The sequence below is a fragment of the Epinephelus fuscoguttatus genome, linkage group LG9 (assembly GCF_011397635.1).
Source record: "Epinephelus fuscoguttatus linkage group LG9, E.fuscoguttatus.final_Chr_v1".
Lineage (NCBI taxonomy): Eukaryota > Metazoa > Chordata > Actinopteri > Perciformes > Serranidae > Epinephelus > Epinephelus fuscoguttatus.
The window spans coordinates 19105407-19123492 of NC_064760.1; the positions used below are offsets into that span (position 1 = coordinate 19105407).

Here is an 18086-nt window from a genome sequence, read left to right on the forward strand (position 1 = left end):
CATGTCCGCATCCTTTGCTCGCCTGTCAATGGAGCTTTATGGTCAGACAGTTGAATTAATGACGGACAAAATGCGCACAACTTTAATATTATACGAGGAGACACAGGCGCTGCGTGTCTGCCATTCAGCTGCAAATAAGTAACTGATAATAGCTTGTAATTTATTGCCTTTTTATCGCCACAGCCTGTGATTACAAGTAGTCTTATTTCTGACAATTCCCACATAAGGAGATTTTTTTTTTAAATAATCGAAAGTCGCATCTGATGTCACAATAAACAACATTATTTTACGTGTCCATTTTAAACCCCACGACCTCCAGAATCAATAACTTTTTTTGTTTCAGCTCAGTGACTGCGGACAAGGCCTTTGAGTAACAGTAATTAACAAAGAATGGGTTTTCAATTACAGCCACAATGGAGACTGTCTCATTAAGATTTGCATGATTTTTTGGACCCAGGAATGCAAATGAAGATGCAATTTACGCACGGTCTGCTGTTCCCATTGTGTCGGCGTGAATGGTTGCGTCCTCCCAGTTCAACACAGGTAAAATAATATTCACGGGTCATTTGGAGGAATAAAAGTGATGCTATTATCACCTCTTTATTAACACAAAGCAGGGATAGTATTCCTGATGGTAATTTGACTTATTTGACCCAATAAGAGACAAAAAAATACTTAACAAAAATAGCGTAAAATGTTTAATGTCTGTGCGTAATGCAGAGCCATGGCCGAGGGAACATTTATACCCTGTCAGATTTTTTGGGGGGAAACAGTGTGACCTGATATTAACACATTTGTACAAACACTCATTAGTCATGGGTCATTAATTTATGTCAGGAAGGAGCTAAAAATAAATCTAAAGCTTTCAACTGAGTGCATTTTTTATCCCTGGATGCTGCTTTGGGAAATTTATACATTTAAATTATGAGCTGGTCTTGCAACAGGTATCATAAAACCCATTTTATATTTCATACTGATTGCATCTTAGTCTTTACACGGCAGATCTTTTAGGAACCTAGTGTGATTTGGTTTGAAATATTATCAAAATGAAATACTTTTATGAAAAAAAAAACATGGGAATAGTTTTGCACTCTGCTGCTTGAAAACTTCCCCTCAGGCGCTATGACAAACTCTCTTTAAGAGGCAAATAACAAAAAATAACTAAAATAGGCCCTGGAGATTTAAGAAGATCAAATCTAAGTAAGTTTTATCTGTAATGTGTTGAATTAAATATTAATATTATACAAATATGTGCAGATTTGATCCAGAGTAAAGACAGCCAAAACTTTAAAATGAACACCATGGTGTTTAGACTCATATGTGCATCAGGACAGAGAATAAATGGAGGTATATGAGGCCTGATCCTTAAAAAAAATGGGATTATCTTAAGTGCATCTCCGTGTCATCACTTCTCCTCGATTGTTCCACCATATAGTGGCAGCATATGGAGCCTAAGTCATCACCAGAGAGGATGGGAAAGGCATGAAGCAGGCAGATTCATAAACTCACCCACACGTTGGGATGTAACCCCGGCGATCATCTCTAACCGTGGGCCCATCTGAGGCAGTGAAAGTTCAGTCATTAGGTGTCGGGACTGTCACTCAAACCTTCGGAAAAAAGAGACACAACACACACTCAGAGGACAGATGCATCGATTTTTCAGGAGAGCTTTAGTGGAGTGTTGCAAGTCTGTGAGGAGGGCTAATGGAGAACGCTGCATTCTTGCCTCCGCTGTAGCAAAGTGATTTGTGTTTTCATTGTGGTGACTGGGGGTGGTGGGGGTGGGGGGGAGCGAAGCCCAGAAGTGATGTGTCCGCCACCTTGCTCAGCTCTGCGGAATGTAACCGTCTCTACTTATTGACCTCGGCTTGTAAAACAACATGCAAAAAGTTGTTTGGCCTCCTGTAGCTGCCCGTGAAGAATGCTTCAAACTTTCAGCTCTTTTTCTCCCCGGCAGACCAAGCATGTCCTTCCTCATTATGTTCCTGTGTGAGCAAGGCCAAGGCTGCTGACACAGACCCAGTGTAATCTCTTTAACCCGCCACTGTCATGAGCAGACAAGGCGTGACCACCCAACGCTCTGCTCCATCTCACTTAGCCAAGGGAATAGTTTTTCACTTCATCACCTCGCCCTCTTTGGGGGGCTTGTAGCTGCTTATCATTTAGGGATGCACATTTCAAACATATTTGATCAAGTATGCTTGACACACGAGTGCATGCAGGATTGCTCAGGAGCACACACACACACACACACACACACACACACACACACAGTCGGGGTTAATCACTGTTACAAGACCACTTAATATAATCTTGTGCACCAGTGTGCAGTTAAAAATTCATATACTCACTGACCCTTGGAGTTCCCATAATTGACACAAGCATTTTTTCCTGCAGTTATTGACTAATGAAGCTAGAAAGCAAATGGAATTATATCACAGGAGAGGACATCGGTGGAAGCATTTTTAAATGAATACACAATCATTATTAGCTCCTTGAAGTCATTTCTTAGACAAAGACTCTTTACGTTTACTTAGCAGATCAGGGGGAACACTCATATTAAAACATTTGGTATATGACGCATTAAATGAAAAATAAAATACTAAATTACGGTGAATTATAAGCTCTTACCCATTGAAAGCTAATTTCAATTCAGTTTAAATTAGGCAGAAAATTTCAATAAATATGGTTTTGCTTCTGAGCCACTGGGTGAGGCTGGATTAAGCCATCTCGCGCGCAACATGATCACTCCTGTGTTTGCTCAGGAACAAAGTCTCGCCGCCTGAACTTCCTCAGCCAAAGCTCAGCTCACACTTGAACCTCTAATCTGTGCAATCTTCATTTATCCTATAGAGACATCATATTACATCTCATTTGCCGGTTTCAAGGGGTTCGCCACACAGCCGTTTTCAGAGCGAGATGCACTCTGAATAATGCTGTAAACGTGCAACAAAAGAGAGCGCAGTTTAAATTAGGCCTCCGGATGCTGCTGCTTCTTTTTTTTTTTGCACCAGCATTAAAGTTATGATATTCTGTCAGCAAGCAGATGCCTGCTGCCTGTGAATGGCATTATCAAGCACCTCTATATGATGATCATTTTAAATACTGTTATTGCCTGACTGGCTAATTACAGCACTCATTATTTTCCATGTATCTTTTGAATCATTGCCATGTTCAGTTTTTGCAAAAACAATGGAAACTTTCTCCGTTTTTTGTTTGGAAGAAAGTGCTGAATCGCCACTTTTTGCTTTGCACCATGCCCAAGCAAGCAGCCCTCTTTTGTTTTAGCCATAATTGAGATCCCACTAATCTAGCCTCTTTTTAAAAAATGAAACAGTCTCTTTGTCGAGCCTTCATTAGTTTAAGATAATATTGTGGGAATGCGCAATTAATTTGCAGTGCAACTTTAATTAATTAAATACACCCAATTTTGTAATATGATTAATGCCACCAAGTTGTTATCTGTATTCTCCTCCAAAATGAATATGTAACAGCGATACGGCACTGAGGCATTAATTGCAGAAATTGGGGCTTTTAAGGAGCCAAAACTAGGTTAGGTAATTATGAGAGGTAATTTATTAAACCTTAAATAAAGAAACAAACAAGCATAAATTGACATATAAATCATGAGTACCATTGTGTGTAATCTGTGATTTGGGAGAAAATGACAAATCTTTGTTGCGTGCAGAGCACTTGATAAAGCAGATAGTGGTCATAAATTTAGTCCCAGTCAAGGTCTCATTAGAGGAGGCATAATTTAATTAAGAGTTAGCCATCGCCCTCTAAATATATTAATTACCTTGAGCATGACGAGATGAGCGCAGTGATTATTGCGTATTTCATTAGAGTGAGTCTTCTGGGAGAAGAGCAAACTAAGGTGGGGAGCTGACTGTGTTGACAAGATAATGGATGGGCCGGTCTGAGATGAATTTGGTCACCTTGCCTTGGGTTGAGCTCGCAGGAGGTGAGACAGAGGACAGCGCAGGTCCTCGAGAAGGTGGGGTGTCTCCACTCGGTTTACTGGGACTGTTTGGAGCTTTCAGGTAAGTGTTTGGAAAGTGTGGATCACATTCAATAAATTAATGAAGAAAATTGTAAGGGAAATATGAGAATAAATGATAATAGGAGCATATATAAAAAGAGCTAGCTCAGGATAAATACTCACAAGGCAGTAACTATAATACATATGGGGGGGACACATCCCCATCAATATAAAAATGTGATATAACCGTCCCCTATAACAAGAAATATAAAAAAAATATAAATAAAAAATTGCTATTTTACAACAAGCAGCCATGCACTGCTGTCGCAAATTTAATCATGATAATTATTAACAGCTAAACTTGTTATTATTGCTTAGAGTATTACAGAACACTGCAGTTCTGCATGTGTTTTGTCCCAGTGGTGTTGCCATACTTAAGCAAAACATGGTTTACAGCTGTATTCAAGTAACATTAATGTCTTTCTTATGTTATATTTGTCAGATAGGCCACACAAAGTCTGATTTCAAAGTGTCAAAAAATTGGGTGGATGTGGAATTTATGAAGACATTTATAGCTTTCATTTATTGCATATTTGTGTAGTATACTTTATAGCTGTATTTACTTGAGATAAATAATTTAATATAGTGGGAAACAAGTATTAAAACATTAAAAGTTTTTGTGTTAAATCAATATTTAAAATGTGGAGTTCAGTGTGACCGACAAATCCGAAATTCCAAATAATATGAAATTACATGCTGTAGTTGACTTTGTGACTGCTCCATATAAGAAATATTTTTATAATTTTAAATTAATTTAATTTTGACTGAACTAGAGACTGTACCTATGTTCCTAAGGTTGCTGTTTATGTCTCTTGTTGCTATAATCTCTGAATATGATATGAAAAAATACAAAAAAGCAAAAATCAAAGTGTGAAAGCATAAAAAAAATAACTGCAAAAAATACTGTTGTGCTTAATTCTTAAAGCAGCTGATAAACTCAGAGCGACTGCCTCTGTTCCGTTATTTCTCCATCTCGCTTATATCAACTTTCACTTTTCACTAACACAACAAACAAAGAAGTCCACCTCGGTGTGCCACCTTTTTCTACACACATACACACACACACACTCTCTCACACACACGCCCTCACACACCCACACACACAGACCAGAGGAGTGCAGAGGCAACGGCTCATTGCCCCATAGACTGATATGTCAATGAAACATACAAGATGTTGCCGCTGCATTGGAGCGATTTCCAGCCTCGCTCCTCTCCTGGCTGACAGCAGGACAAAGAGCCTAAGCTACTATTATCTGGAAGCAAGCTCTCATTCTTGCTTTCATCTTTCTCGTCACTTACACAAACATAGATGTACGTGCTTGTGCAAACACACGGGGCTCAGCAGAAAGTCGCCGATGCATCCAGTGTGCATATCAGACAGGACAAACCTTTGGTTATTGTAGGGGGGGTTGGACATTGTTGAAGTGGCTAAATGGTCGCGGCATTGGCAAACAGAAGAACTGTTGCGTGAGTTCTGATTTTCGGAGAGTGTGTCAGTATTTTTGCAACAGGAAACAAGAGTTGTGACATTTAGCGCAAGTTAATATTCTCAAATATCTTAAATCTTCTGCTCAGAATGACCAACAGGTGAATAATACCTGCAGGTAAAGTCTTCACAGATATATGCTTGAACAGAGACAGTAAACACAACTCACAGGATACAAAGCTCTCTGCACCATCTCCCTGAACGCCCCCTCCCTCTTCTCTCCTCTTTTTACTACTAACCTCCTCCCACTCTGGCCAGAAAATTGAGGACACTCACCAAGATCTGACTGGTCCCGAGTCTGCTGCTGCTGCTTCCCAATCCCTCTGTTAGACACACCTTCAACAGCTGGCTGTCAGCAGGGCCAGGAGCAGGACCATGGACTGGAAGATAGCAGTGACATCCACAGCCCCAGAGCCTCAGCTACAGACTCCAACTCACGGCCATTCAGACGGCAGCACCACCACCACCACCACCACCACCACCACCATGGCAGCTCCCAGTGCAGTAGAGGAAATATAAAGAGCGAGAGAGCCGGGCAGTCACTGGTGTGGTAGTGCACACTGCAGCTGAGCTCTCCCTGCTCTGGGACCCATCTCATTCAGCCAAGATTGCTTCATACAAAAGTTGACAATGCACCAGTGAAAGCCATTGTTGATATTCAACATTTTTTAAATAGCTGAGCAGAATAGACAACATGGCAGGCTGCAAAACTTGGCAAGGGAAACTGACCTGGAGCTTCCCGTTTGAAAGGGTTGCCACGCTGGGTGAGAGGAGAGAGGGCTATTGTGTTTTTAAAAAAAAAGAGAGGGAGAGAGCTGGTGTGAAAGAGCTCAAAAAACAAAACATCTCCCATCCCGAGAGAGCAGAGTACAATGCTTTCTGTGCAGCAGGAAGAGGACAATCGCCTCGCACGGTCACAAGCATATAGGCATTACCAAGGAAGAGCAGAACAATCAAATCAATGCAATCAGATCCATTTTAAAACAGGAGATTATATTTCTGACTCTTGAACCAAACATGGAGGCTCTGACCACACAGAACTCACAAAACTCCAAACACTCAAAACTATAGCTCACTCTCCGTGCGCAGGCTCGGCTAGCGTCCAGAGGAATGTCTTCCACAGGGCCATCTATTTCTCTAATGTTGCACAGATGAGGACGATACCGCCTGACGCTGGTAATGGTGTTCTGTTTCCGTCATTGTCAAGCTGACAAGCGGGCAGATTGATATGGATATTTAAGAAGCCTTTAAGCTTCCATATGTCAGAGCATCACAGTGCTGCTCGTGCCTCAGAAGCTATCACAACACCTAATGTAACGTGTGTGTGTGTGTGTGTGCGTGTGTGTGTGTGTGTGGCTGACAGCCCTGAGGCGGCTCCCAGTGTTGTGTTTCGTGCATCCTCGTGTCTCTCAGTGGGAAGCAGGGTGGGAGACAGGGCCCAAGTGAGTAATGTGGATTTGAAAACCCCTGAAGGAGACAGCTGCAATACCTGAGACCCTTCCCATCCTGCGCAACACAAATCCATGCACTCATTTAGTGACTTATCACAATGGCAGAAACTCAAAGTAACTAAAAGTGCATTTAGCCACCTCATATTCTGAGGCTGAACATTAAAATCTCCTTGAAACTCATAGATGTGCTTTTTATGACTTGTCTGATACAGAATATAGTGTTGCAATTAACCTAGCAACACAGCAGCTATTTCAATAAAGGCAACAAATGGCCAGGGCACAAGACATCCAGTCAATAATCCATATCCATTTACATATCCTGCAGGTCTGTATACATTTAGGGACTATAAGCAAAACAAAATCCAGGAAATAATTAAGTTAATCATCATGTTAAATTCAGCCAGAATAGTACTAACTATGCTAAATGATACTCCTCTATGGCATCTTTTGGATACGTCAGAGCAAAATCAGCAGCTCCATTAACATTCTCAAGCTTAATTTTTGAGGTTAAAAAATATATGTATGTTTCTGAAAGAGAAATTGTGGTTAATAAATTTTCTATCAACTGACTAATCGATTAACTTGGTGTTTACTCGATGTTCCCCCATGCAGTATATGTAAAAGTAATACTACAAATTGGTAAAATCAACATTTTTTCGCATAAAACAGCACATGAAGAAATCAGAATTACACCTTAAAGCATTATTATTGCACCAAATAAGAAAATATTTTATGTTTTTTAACTCTGACCTCACATAATCCTGGCACTCGCTTGCAGGATAGGTTGTTGCTTCACACTCCCTTAATCAGAACTGAACTAGGAAGAGTGTCATCCTCTTACAGAGCTCCTTATACATGGAGTAATCTGCAAAAGACCTTAAACTTGCCGCCATCATGGCTGTTTAAATACCTTATTTCTGATCTTGTTTTAACTGAGTGTAAATGCTTTTAACTATACATGTACACCTTGGCATCATCCAGTTTGTCATCCTGTATTTATACTGTTTGTGATCATTTATCGCTGTTGTTGTTTGTTGTTTTGTATGATTTCATTTCTGTTTTACTGAAACACATGATGGTTCTTTGTTTGCTGACTGACTGTTTTAAATGTCTTTGTTCATGCTTGGCATCATTGAAAATAAGGATCTCCCTCAACTGATTTCCCAAGTCCTAAATAAAGATTTGATTGAATAAATGCGTGATATGCTACGAAAAAACAAATATAAATTAATTTTGTTCGTCAACTTGTTCACAGACAAACATTACAATAAGGCTGGCACAATATCACATCATTCACAACTCGCTCACCGTGGCCAAAAGATTTCACAACAGTAATTTTATCACGATATCTAAAGAAAAATTTAAATAATAACAATAATGCTATCAGTCAGTTTTATCTTTAACTGTGTTGTTGTGAATTTTGTCTCTCTTTTTGGCAAATGAGTACATTCAAAATTCAAATGAAGGGAGGTGAAGAGAGCCTGTCACCATAACTGTACAAAACTAAGAAAGCAGCCATTACACTTAGAGGATAGTGTCAAGGGAACCGGATGGCATTGTTGGAGGGAGGCAAAGCGAGAACAGAAGGAAACTGGAAAATGATTTAAGAGGCGCTGGGTTATTTATACAGTATAATCATGTGTGTATCATTAACACTGTGTCAGTAATTCATTTCTAAATTATCACCAACACTGATATACATGGCAACATCCCTTGATTAGACGAATATACGGAGGTGATCAGATCTCAAAAAAGTCTGCTTTTCTGTTGGATGTCTTATCAACAAAATGCTTTTAAACGCCAATAACAGAAATGCAAATATGCTTATTTTGGATTTGGGAGCGCTCAATAAAAAGTCATGTCTGCAACAACAACAACAACAACAACAACAACACAGATATAGAGGAGGTGAAGATCCTTTGCATTTTCTGTGACCACAAGCAACAGTTATATGTACATTTCTGGAGTGGGCTTCTGAAACGTCATGCTCAAAATCATGTTTATAGGCATTTATCATTAAATTAGAAAAAGGTTTAAGCAGCAAAAACACAGTTAAGAAAGTATTCTGAGCTCTGGTCATTTAAACACTAATACCTCCTACAGTGTCACACACTCATGTAAAGTGGAGGACTTCAGTTATAAAAGTTTTGCTCTGCAGTGTCCTCACTTGCTCAACCGCTGATCTGTGTATGTGTGTGTGTACATGTGTGTGTGAGAAGGCAGCACACAGAGAAACAGGACCGGTCTGGCCCTTTGACACAGGCAGGCCTGGAGTTGGAGATGTATAATTACACTGAGCACGGAGAAATTACAGCTCTGAGAAAGAAGGCAGGGCCCGCATAATCTCATAGGTGTGTCAGTGCTTGGCTGCAGGACAGAGAGAGGCAGAGAGGGAGAGAGGGAGAGGGAACCTGTGGCGTCTTTACTGGAAATCCACGTCAGCGCCACCCATCACACACTATTAGCTGCCATCAAAGCTCTAATTTTACTCTAGCATTACACCCCGCTCCCTGTATCCCCCTCCCTCCCCTGCTGCTCTGGATGGCGCAGCCTGGTGGGAAAACGACATTCAATCCGCTGTCCGCCCCATTCAGGCCAAATTGGCAAATGACAGCTCTCCGCCTCTCAGATTTCGGGAAGTGAAAGGTACCACCGCCACCGTCCGCCTGAGCCTCCGAAAAAGCTGTTGGCGGAGGGAAGGAGGAGGGGGTGAGTACAGGGGGGACAGTGAGGACCGGCGAGGCCCGAGGAGCGGACCGAGGTGGGTTAACAGCTTCCCTTGTCCTCCTCGGTGGTGACGGTGCCGGACAGAGAACACAGAGAAAGGAGAGAAGAATGCCTACTCAGCAGATCAAAGGAACTTCCCTGAGACCAATGGGAAAAGTTGACCTCAATCCCCTAATCGCCCACTTTACCACCCCGAGCTGAGCCGCGCGGGCAGATGGGAACGCAGCGTTTGCCCTCGAGGAGGTCAACAGCAGCGAGAGGGCAGCACGCAGAGCTGAATCGTATAGAGATAAGGATGGAGGCACGCTGACACGAGAGCTCAGGCCTTCACTGTGCCTTATGACCAGATTTTATACCTCTCTTCTCAGACAGAAATAAAGACAACATGATGTGACATCTTTGGTCTGATAAGCTGGAAAAGGACATAAAAAAGGACACCTTCAAAAAAAAAAAAAAAATACATGGAGCACAGCTCGACACACATGCATGCACCAAACAACAAGGTCTTTCATCCGCGTTTTACCATGACACACAGGGAAAAGACACAGAACATATTGTGTTAGACACTAACTGGCCGCCTGGCTGAATGGTACTCTTACTGCTAATTAAGTGCTAATGGCAGTTCCCCCTGCAGAGAATACTAATTAATGTTCCATTCTTCCGCGAGCTGAGCGCGTACTCCACGGCGGCCTAATGAGGGGAGGCAGGTACGTCTTCTCCCAGGCTGGGTTAATAAGCACAACACAGTGGGGTCTGAGTAGAGAGGGCCATACCAGGGGGCTGCTTCCTGTTCCCTAATCTTAACAGACCCCCCTCAGAACGCACACAATGAGCCTCGGAGGTAATGAAAGGATTTGTCCCATAAACTCGGAAAATAGGGCAGCTTGTGTGTCCGTGTGGATCGCACCTCAAAGTTTGGGTGCTTGTACGAATGTGACGTTAATGTTGAGGAAATTTTAAAGATATATGAGAACAAAACAACCTGTGTACAAATAGAAAGTGATATTTTTATTCTTTTAGACAAAGATATTTGTGAAAATTTGGGGGGATGGTGCCCATATTCCATGGTGGAGGGGTATATAACTATTGTATGTATATACTTTTTGTACCCAGCGATGCAAAAAGTATAAAAGTACTTGGAAAACTCCTTTTTAAAGAAGATTTCTGACACTGAGCACCATTTTATATTGGGTATGTCTTCCTACAGAATTACAACCCAGAAACTGCTGATGTCTCCCAGAAAACAACTTCTATTTTATATAGTTTCCGGCTGCCTGCGAATATGCACAGGCGGAAAAATAAATAAATACATTACCTGTTTGGATGCAGAAAGCCTGGGAATCAGATTCAAAGTGCTGAAGAATGAATGGATGTGCGAGTATGCGGGTGCGTGCATGAGCGTAAACATAGATTGAGGATGGTATTGGAATTACCTGAGTGAGATAATGGTGGTGCATTAGATTAACTTTCAGTCCTTAAATGCAACACATTTAGGCAATCTTGTCCCCCAAAAACATGTCAATGTCTGAAAGGCCTCCCTCTCGCTATCAGGAGCCTCTGGTCCCCCACACTGATGCAGCTGGCAAGGCGCTACCGTCGACAGTCAAAACGCAGCGCCAGATCTAGTTATAAAATAATTGAATTTTCATATCAGAGGGGACCAGAGTCCCAGCAGACAATAGGACTGCTGAGTCCTCTCTGATATTGGCTCAGGCCCTTTGCCATGCGCATGAAATCAGTATGTTAATGTTCCAGGGTTTTCTTTTTTTAAGGGCACTTGTGCTCTCGCAATGTACTACCGATGCGGTTTCAAAAAAAATTGCAACTATTGATAAGTAGGCAGCCAGCAACCCCCTCGACCCCTCCTCCCACCCAACATGCCCACCCCCGCCTCCCCCCAACCCACCGAGGCTCTAGACGTTCTCGCACCCCCATCCTCCCCCATTATTAAAATTGTAATTTATTTTTCTAAATCAGAATGACAGCTTGCTTTCTTTTCTCTGCAGCAGGCAGTGAATCACCGAGCTTTAATTACTTTCGTAACTTCGCTGACCCTGTGAGCGTGCTGCTCTGCCAGAGAAAATGGGACCTCCAACAAAGGCCCCTCCACAACCACAGCCGCCTTCGGTTCATTCAAAATGCGAAAATTTATCAAACTACGGATTTTTATAAGATTTTGTTAACATTTCACCTCCTATCTTTTTCACACTCCCCCAAAACACCCCCGCTTGCAACAGCTCTGCACTCTTCCAATCTCCTGGCCCACCTCCTGAAGAAACTCACTGAACAACCTTATTCCAACTCTCCCTCTTGCCTTCTCTCGTGTGCTTGTGTTGACTCAACAAGGTCTCTCCGGGTCAAAGTGGCCAGAGGTCACACTATCATCAATAACCTCCTCATATCCAGGCCGTGGCCCCGGCAGCAGGGAGACAGACAGCGCGGGGTCCTGGGGCCACAAAGCACAGATCAACAGGGATGAAGGCTACATTTGATCACTTTCACAGATCTTTGGCCTGCAGACATCGGGGGTCAAGCTTCATTCAGCGCGGCCGTCAGAGTCTATCGCACGGCCATCCGCGGCCTTCTCTGACCACAGGTCATCGCCACAAAGGAGTTGCTTCAGTCTCTGAAGCTGCCTCATGGATCACGGCCGCGATGCGCGCGAGAGGCATGTGTGACTTTAAAGTTGAACAGGAAGAAGGTTTAAGCCCTCCTCTGCTTTGTTGCTGCAAAGTTCAGGCATGTTTCTTGTTCGCCAACAGATCCCTATTTGCTTCACATTATTCCACGCTGCCTGACTTATTAAAGAAGCTAATATGTTGTAATCCCGGCTATCGCTCTCACCTTCTCACTGGCACACCTCTGTTTTGGGCTGTGCCACTGTGTGAACCAGGGGTGCGCAGGCACGGTTGGTCTTTTGCTGACTGCCTGATAATTGAATGAGCGATTATCCCTCCCATTAATAGACAATGATACAGAAAGCACTGCCATATGTACGGAATATTAATGAGTGGCTGCAGCGGCCTAGATAAGAGAAGCGCCATGCAGTTGCTGTAATAGGGGTTAAAACAATTTGCCCCCCACCACCCTATCCCTCCTCACACACACACACACACACACACACACACACACACACACACACACACACACACCACAGCTCCCATGCTTTCCACTATGCTAATCCTCCATGCTCTCACCCACCAGGCTGCCACCAACCAACCGCCCCCCATGGCCTGGGCTTGTGCTTGGCGCTGACCTCACTGCTGCCAAGGCCGCCCCGCCATTGTGTGAGAGTGCGAGCAGGGTCACTCCACAACAGAATGACATGCTAATGATGGGAAGCAGCGGCTGTTTAGTATTTATGTTATGAGACTTTTTGCAACAAGAGAGCAGGAAGCAGCCATTCAGATTTTTCCCCCGACCGAAAAAAAAAAAAAAAAAATCACAACTACCTCTTGTTTTTTTTGCTTCATCTCACTGAATCTGTCTTCATCCTCTTGCTGTCACAAGTACGATTTCCTGATATTCAGGTAAAGATGCAAGAGCAGCACGAAGCCCACGGCGCCACAAAGGCCCATCCAGCATCACCCCTCCATCACATTTCATTAAAAGGCTGCAGAGAGTCAGGCAGGTGAAACAGTTGGGGCACACTTCTATATGAATCACCATGCCAATCAATATCTAACATCTATTAGCATTGGAAAGCAATATTTCCCCTTTTACCTTGCAATAATTGTGCTTAATGCTGTGAAGTACCTTATCATAGGTCTGACGGCAAAAGAAAGGCCAGTTACCATGGCGACTGTGAAAGCCATTGGTTTCCTTTTCAGCAGAATAATGAACTTCTCTCCTCTGTGTGTCACTCTTCCACTCCACTCTCAGCCTCTTCGATTAAATTGAAGTCCACGCGTCCTTGAAATCCCTCGTCTCTGCCTTATAATTTGCCAAACAAGAGAAAAACACAGAAAAAAAAATGTTCCAAGGCTCAACAAATGCATCACTTTAGGCTGAAGCGTGGGTGGATCTCACAATCAATACAGTGTATTTTTTTTTTGAGATTTACTAACAGGAATATGTCCTCATAATTAAAAGCAAATACTTCCATACTTGCAGTTTCATTTTAGATGTTTTTTTTTTTTTGGTTTTTTTTTTTGATAATGGCATGGTTAAAAATGACATTTTCCTTGACTCTGATTAGATGGTTGACATGGCTGTGAGGTGATAATTCTCTCTTAGAAAACCTGCATTCATCCTTTCTGATTAAACCATTTTTTAAAAAAGAGGTTTTAAACAGTCCTAAATAGGTTTGAAGTCCTTCATAATCACTTGCAATTACTTTTATTTTTTAGGTTTTTTTGCTTTTTGAAAGTGCAAAATGACTCAAAAAATGTCTTTCTGCAGGAGAAGACTTTCAGCTGATGGAAAGCTTTTCACAAGTGTTTTAAACTACAGCTGTCACATTTATTAATGATGGATGCATGGAGCTGAATAGACTTCTCAAAGTAGTCTGAAACGCTTTTTCCCCCTTATATTTCTATAAGAATAATAAAAAAAATCTTCTTCTTCTCTCCTCTAAACGTCGTGGATCATCATTCATTGATTGCACTCGCTATCCACAGCGTCCTTGAGCACAGACATCCTCACTGCCCGGGGACATCAAGTGTTTTATTCAGTGGTGTTGTCTGCACGGTGGTCGATTAAGGGAAGGGAAAAAAAGCTGCAACTTATTCAAGTGAAGCTGGAGAGTGGAGACGCACGGAGATCCAAACAGACCCATCAAATCTTGCCTTTTTTTTCTTTAAATCGAGGCTGCACCTGGTTGACATGTCTTTAAAGAACAGCCATAATATAGGCGACAACATTGTACTGCGCTCTTTTGTTATTTTTAAATGATTATTTGAAGTTTTTTTTTTTTTGCGCTGATTATAATCAAATACTTTACTAGAATTTTTTTAAATGTCGTTTTCGATGAGCAAAATATTTTAACGCGCATTAATCCTCCTGTTTTGTCGCAATTAACGTGCCAGCCGCCTAATTTACTAATTAACCTACTGATCAAATATCTCAATCATTATATTAAAAATTAATTCTTCCATTACCAGGTCTCATCCACTGTCACCTCTCCTGTTATACAGAGTGTAAATGACACAACAAATATGCGCCAATTAACTTAAAAAGGGCGAAAAATACCCGCGCTGCAGTCTGACAGGCGCGGGGTGGGCTGGGGCCCTGCACTAGTAACATACTTGTTCCCCAAAATCTTAACTCTAATAAAAGGAAACGCCCTCCAACATTAATACAGTCAATTAATATGAGTTACCTGGTTACATTTAAACTCCTATACAAACCAAAAGCACATGGCACCTCCATTTAAAGTATAAAGTAACTGAACAGAACTGAAAATGACTTTAAATTATGTACTAGATAGATAGATAGATAGATAGATAGATAGATAGATTCAGTCAAAAATCAAGGAAACAGACACACAATACACCATTAAAACATACAATCTAATAATATATCTGATAAAATAGTGCACATGCAAAAGGGCATGTAGGGGCATTGTATTTGCCCATGTATTTATCTTCAATTTGCATTTTAAGTTTTAAGTTGTAATCATTATTTTTGCTTTTACCGTTTAGTTAATGTTTCATCACATTAGATTTGCACTACCTCCATCAGCACACATTATTAGTGACTGACAGCACTGTGTAGATATGATCTCACTGCTGTTTTTTATTCTTATGTTTCTATTCTTTATTACTGTGTGTTGTGTTTTTTATGTGTCGTATAGGCAGATGTATGCCTACTTTTCCATCTATCTATCTATTCATCTATCTATCTCAGTGTCTATTGTAGTAGATGTATTGTGGGATATGTTGTGATGTTTGCACAGTGGTATATGTACTCTGGTGTGTGTATTGTAGTGTGTAGAGTGTGGTTTATGTGTTTTATCGTGCCTTCCATGTTCACAGTGTATTGTGGTTGTATGATCGTTTAAACTGTATATTCTAATAACATTTTAGGTCTACGTGTAAAAGCCCAACTAGTGACAAGGGTTAATAAATTAGCAAAAGCTTTAAACTCTCTGTGCAAAACATCGGTTCCATACTCTGTATTGGAACTGTGTTAAACTGCATCGTCCCTATCAAATAGAAAATAAAATATCTACCATTAAATTACTCTGAATTGTATCACTTAGCAGTATTTGATAACTGCATAAGAAAATACTTGCCTGACAGTAGTTTAAAGTACATTAAAGCACTGTGTAGTAATATCAAGAGAACAATTAGTGTCTTTAGCTCTGATCAAACCTCATCTCATCACAATGCACACAACACTTTGACAGCCCAGGACAGACACACACACACACAGGTCACCAAGTCAGCATGGCTTTATAAATTAAATTGTTTTGATCATTCTTCATTTGATGACATTTTAACAAAACCTACCTCCTAAAGAGCAACCTTACACATAAAGTGAGCCAACAGTATGACTAGAACAAATCTGTCTCAATCTCCTGGCACATAGAGGCAGTTTTCTATCATTTTCTAACAGTCAGGACAAAACCTCTTTTTACCCTATGGTCATGTGTCTTCTGTTCATCTAAGTGGTTATTAAACTGTTCCATGAACCCAACACTGGGAGATTTTTCTGATCTCAGAGAGGGGGCATGTGGCTCATCATTCAGCATGACACAAAACATGAAACCATCACTATAAAGGTGTCATTTAGCTCATTTCTGTTCTATTCAACCCAAATGCTCCAATCAACTTTTAAGGATAACTTCAAGACAACCAAAACGTGTCTGAGATCAACAAAGGGCAGAGAGTCAACAATACAAACTGAAAGGTTTCCCCGAATGATCATCCATCATCTCCTCTGCACAATGCACCTGAATTATACTGAAAATTAACAAAATCATCTGCAATATTTCTCTGCTTTTCTGTGTGATTTCTAAAAGCTTTGCCCTTCATCTGAACCCGGTATAGACAGACACCTGCAACACAAGGCCAACTTGCAAAGCCAAGGCCTACTTGGCTGAGCTCAGTCTGCGTCACACATCATCACACACGAAATGAAATGTATTAACAAGAGATAGAAAGCAAACCAAATGTCAATGAAGGTGTCCGCGTGTTCTCATGTAAGCCTATGTGTTTGTGTTTAAAATACTAAACATGTTACAATCACGTGAGGACAGCAGTTTAGCAGATTGAAACATCTTACCGTGTCTCTGTGGCGCATGGAAACCATCTTCCTCCTCCGGCCTCGCTCCCAGGGGCCAAAATAAACACAAAGCACTTTAAACACCTACAGGTTTTTAAATAAATGCACATTTTTGTATTTTCCTGCGTACACTTTTCTCACTTGTTTATTTAAGACACTGAACTGAGCAGTTGAGCTCCCCTGATCTGCTCCTGGGTGCAACTTCCTGTCAACATCACACCACAGGGAGGCGCTCATGAGCTGACATCAGAGGAGTGAATGACCTGCATTACCACAGGTGGAAAAGGTGCACTAAGGTGTCTTTTTGGCGGTTTGAAAATTGATTAGATTCATTTTATTTTTTATTTTTTTTGTCAAGTATATTGATTGACTTTTCTTCTTCTTACAAACAGCATGGAACAGCTCTGCACAACTGGTCTGCACAACCATCAAGAATAAAAGTGATGAAACATTTAGATATGAATTCAAAACAACAGCACAATCTGCTTGCAAGTGTTGAAGCCATAATATAATTTGAGAAACAGAGGTATGGAGTCCATATTTTCAGTTTGTATTTGAAGGTGGTTTGTCATTAATCCATGACAAAAAGCATATGCAAGAATATCATTCAATCTGCCGGAGCAACCAACAATAGCATCTTGACACGAGTGACGCAGGAGTAGAGACAGGATTCATACACAAAGCAATACCAAGACCTTTTCCCATATAATGTAGAATCTCTACCCAGTATTCACTTTAATTATAAATTATTAGATCATGTGTCTAATTAGCAGATTTTTGTCAATGTCACCTTTTTCTATTGGTGGAATAAGACGCTGGTAAAATGGACTGTCTGCTGAAAAAGAAAGGCAAGGGAAGTTTACTTATATAGCGCATTTCAGTAACAGGGCAATGCAATATTAATATCAAGACAAAGTGCAAAAGAAACACATTATAAACGGAAATTTAAGTACAATAAAAGCAATAATTAAAGAGCCCAGAGAATATAAAATAAAAGACAGGTATAAAGTACAAGAATAAAAGTTACAGAGCAGTGTAAGATATGGATAATTGTTTGAATTAATAAAAGGCAGCAGCAAACAGAAAAGTCTTCAGCCTTGATTTAAAAGAACTGAGAGTTGCAGCAATAATATAATGTCATAAAGTAGCAGAA

The 18086-nt window shown here is 41.1% G+C and overlaps 1 long non-coding RNA gene across 2 annotated transcripts in view; it reads right to left on the minus strand.

The window, feature by feature from the left end:
* Positions 1–17015, minus strand: part of LOC125894780 (uncharacterized) — a 56677-nt gene extending 39662 nt beyond the window's left edge. The window contains exons 1-2 of one of the 2 annotated variants that reach the window (XR_007450111.1): positions 16934–17015; positions 1510–1607 (exon numbers count right to left, since the gene is read on the minus strand). This is a non-coding gene — a long non-coding RNA (uncharacterized LOC125894780). Of the gene's footprint in view, positions 1–1509; positions 1608–5804; positions 5858–16933 lie in introns of those variants that run through there. The other variant, XR_007450110.1, reaches the window with a different exon arrangement.
* Between the last annotated feature and the right edge of the window lie 1071 nt (positions 17016–18086).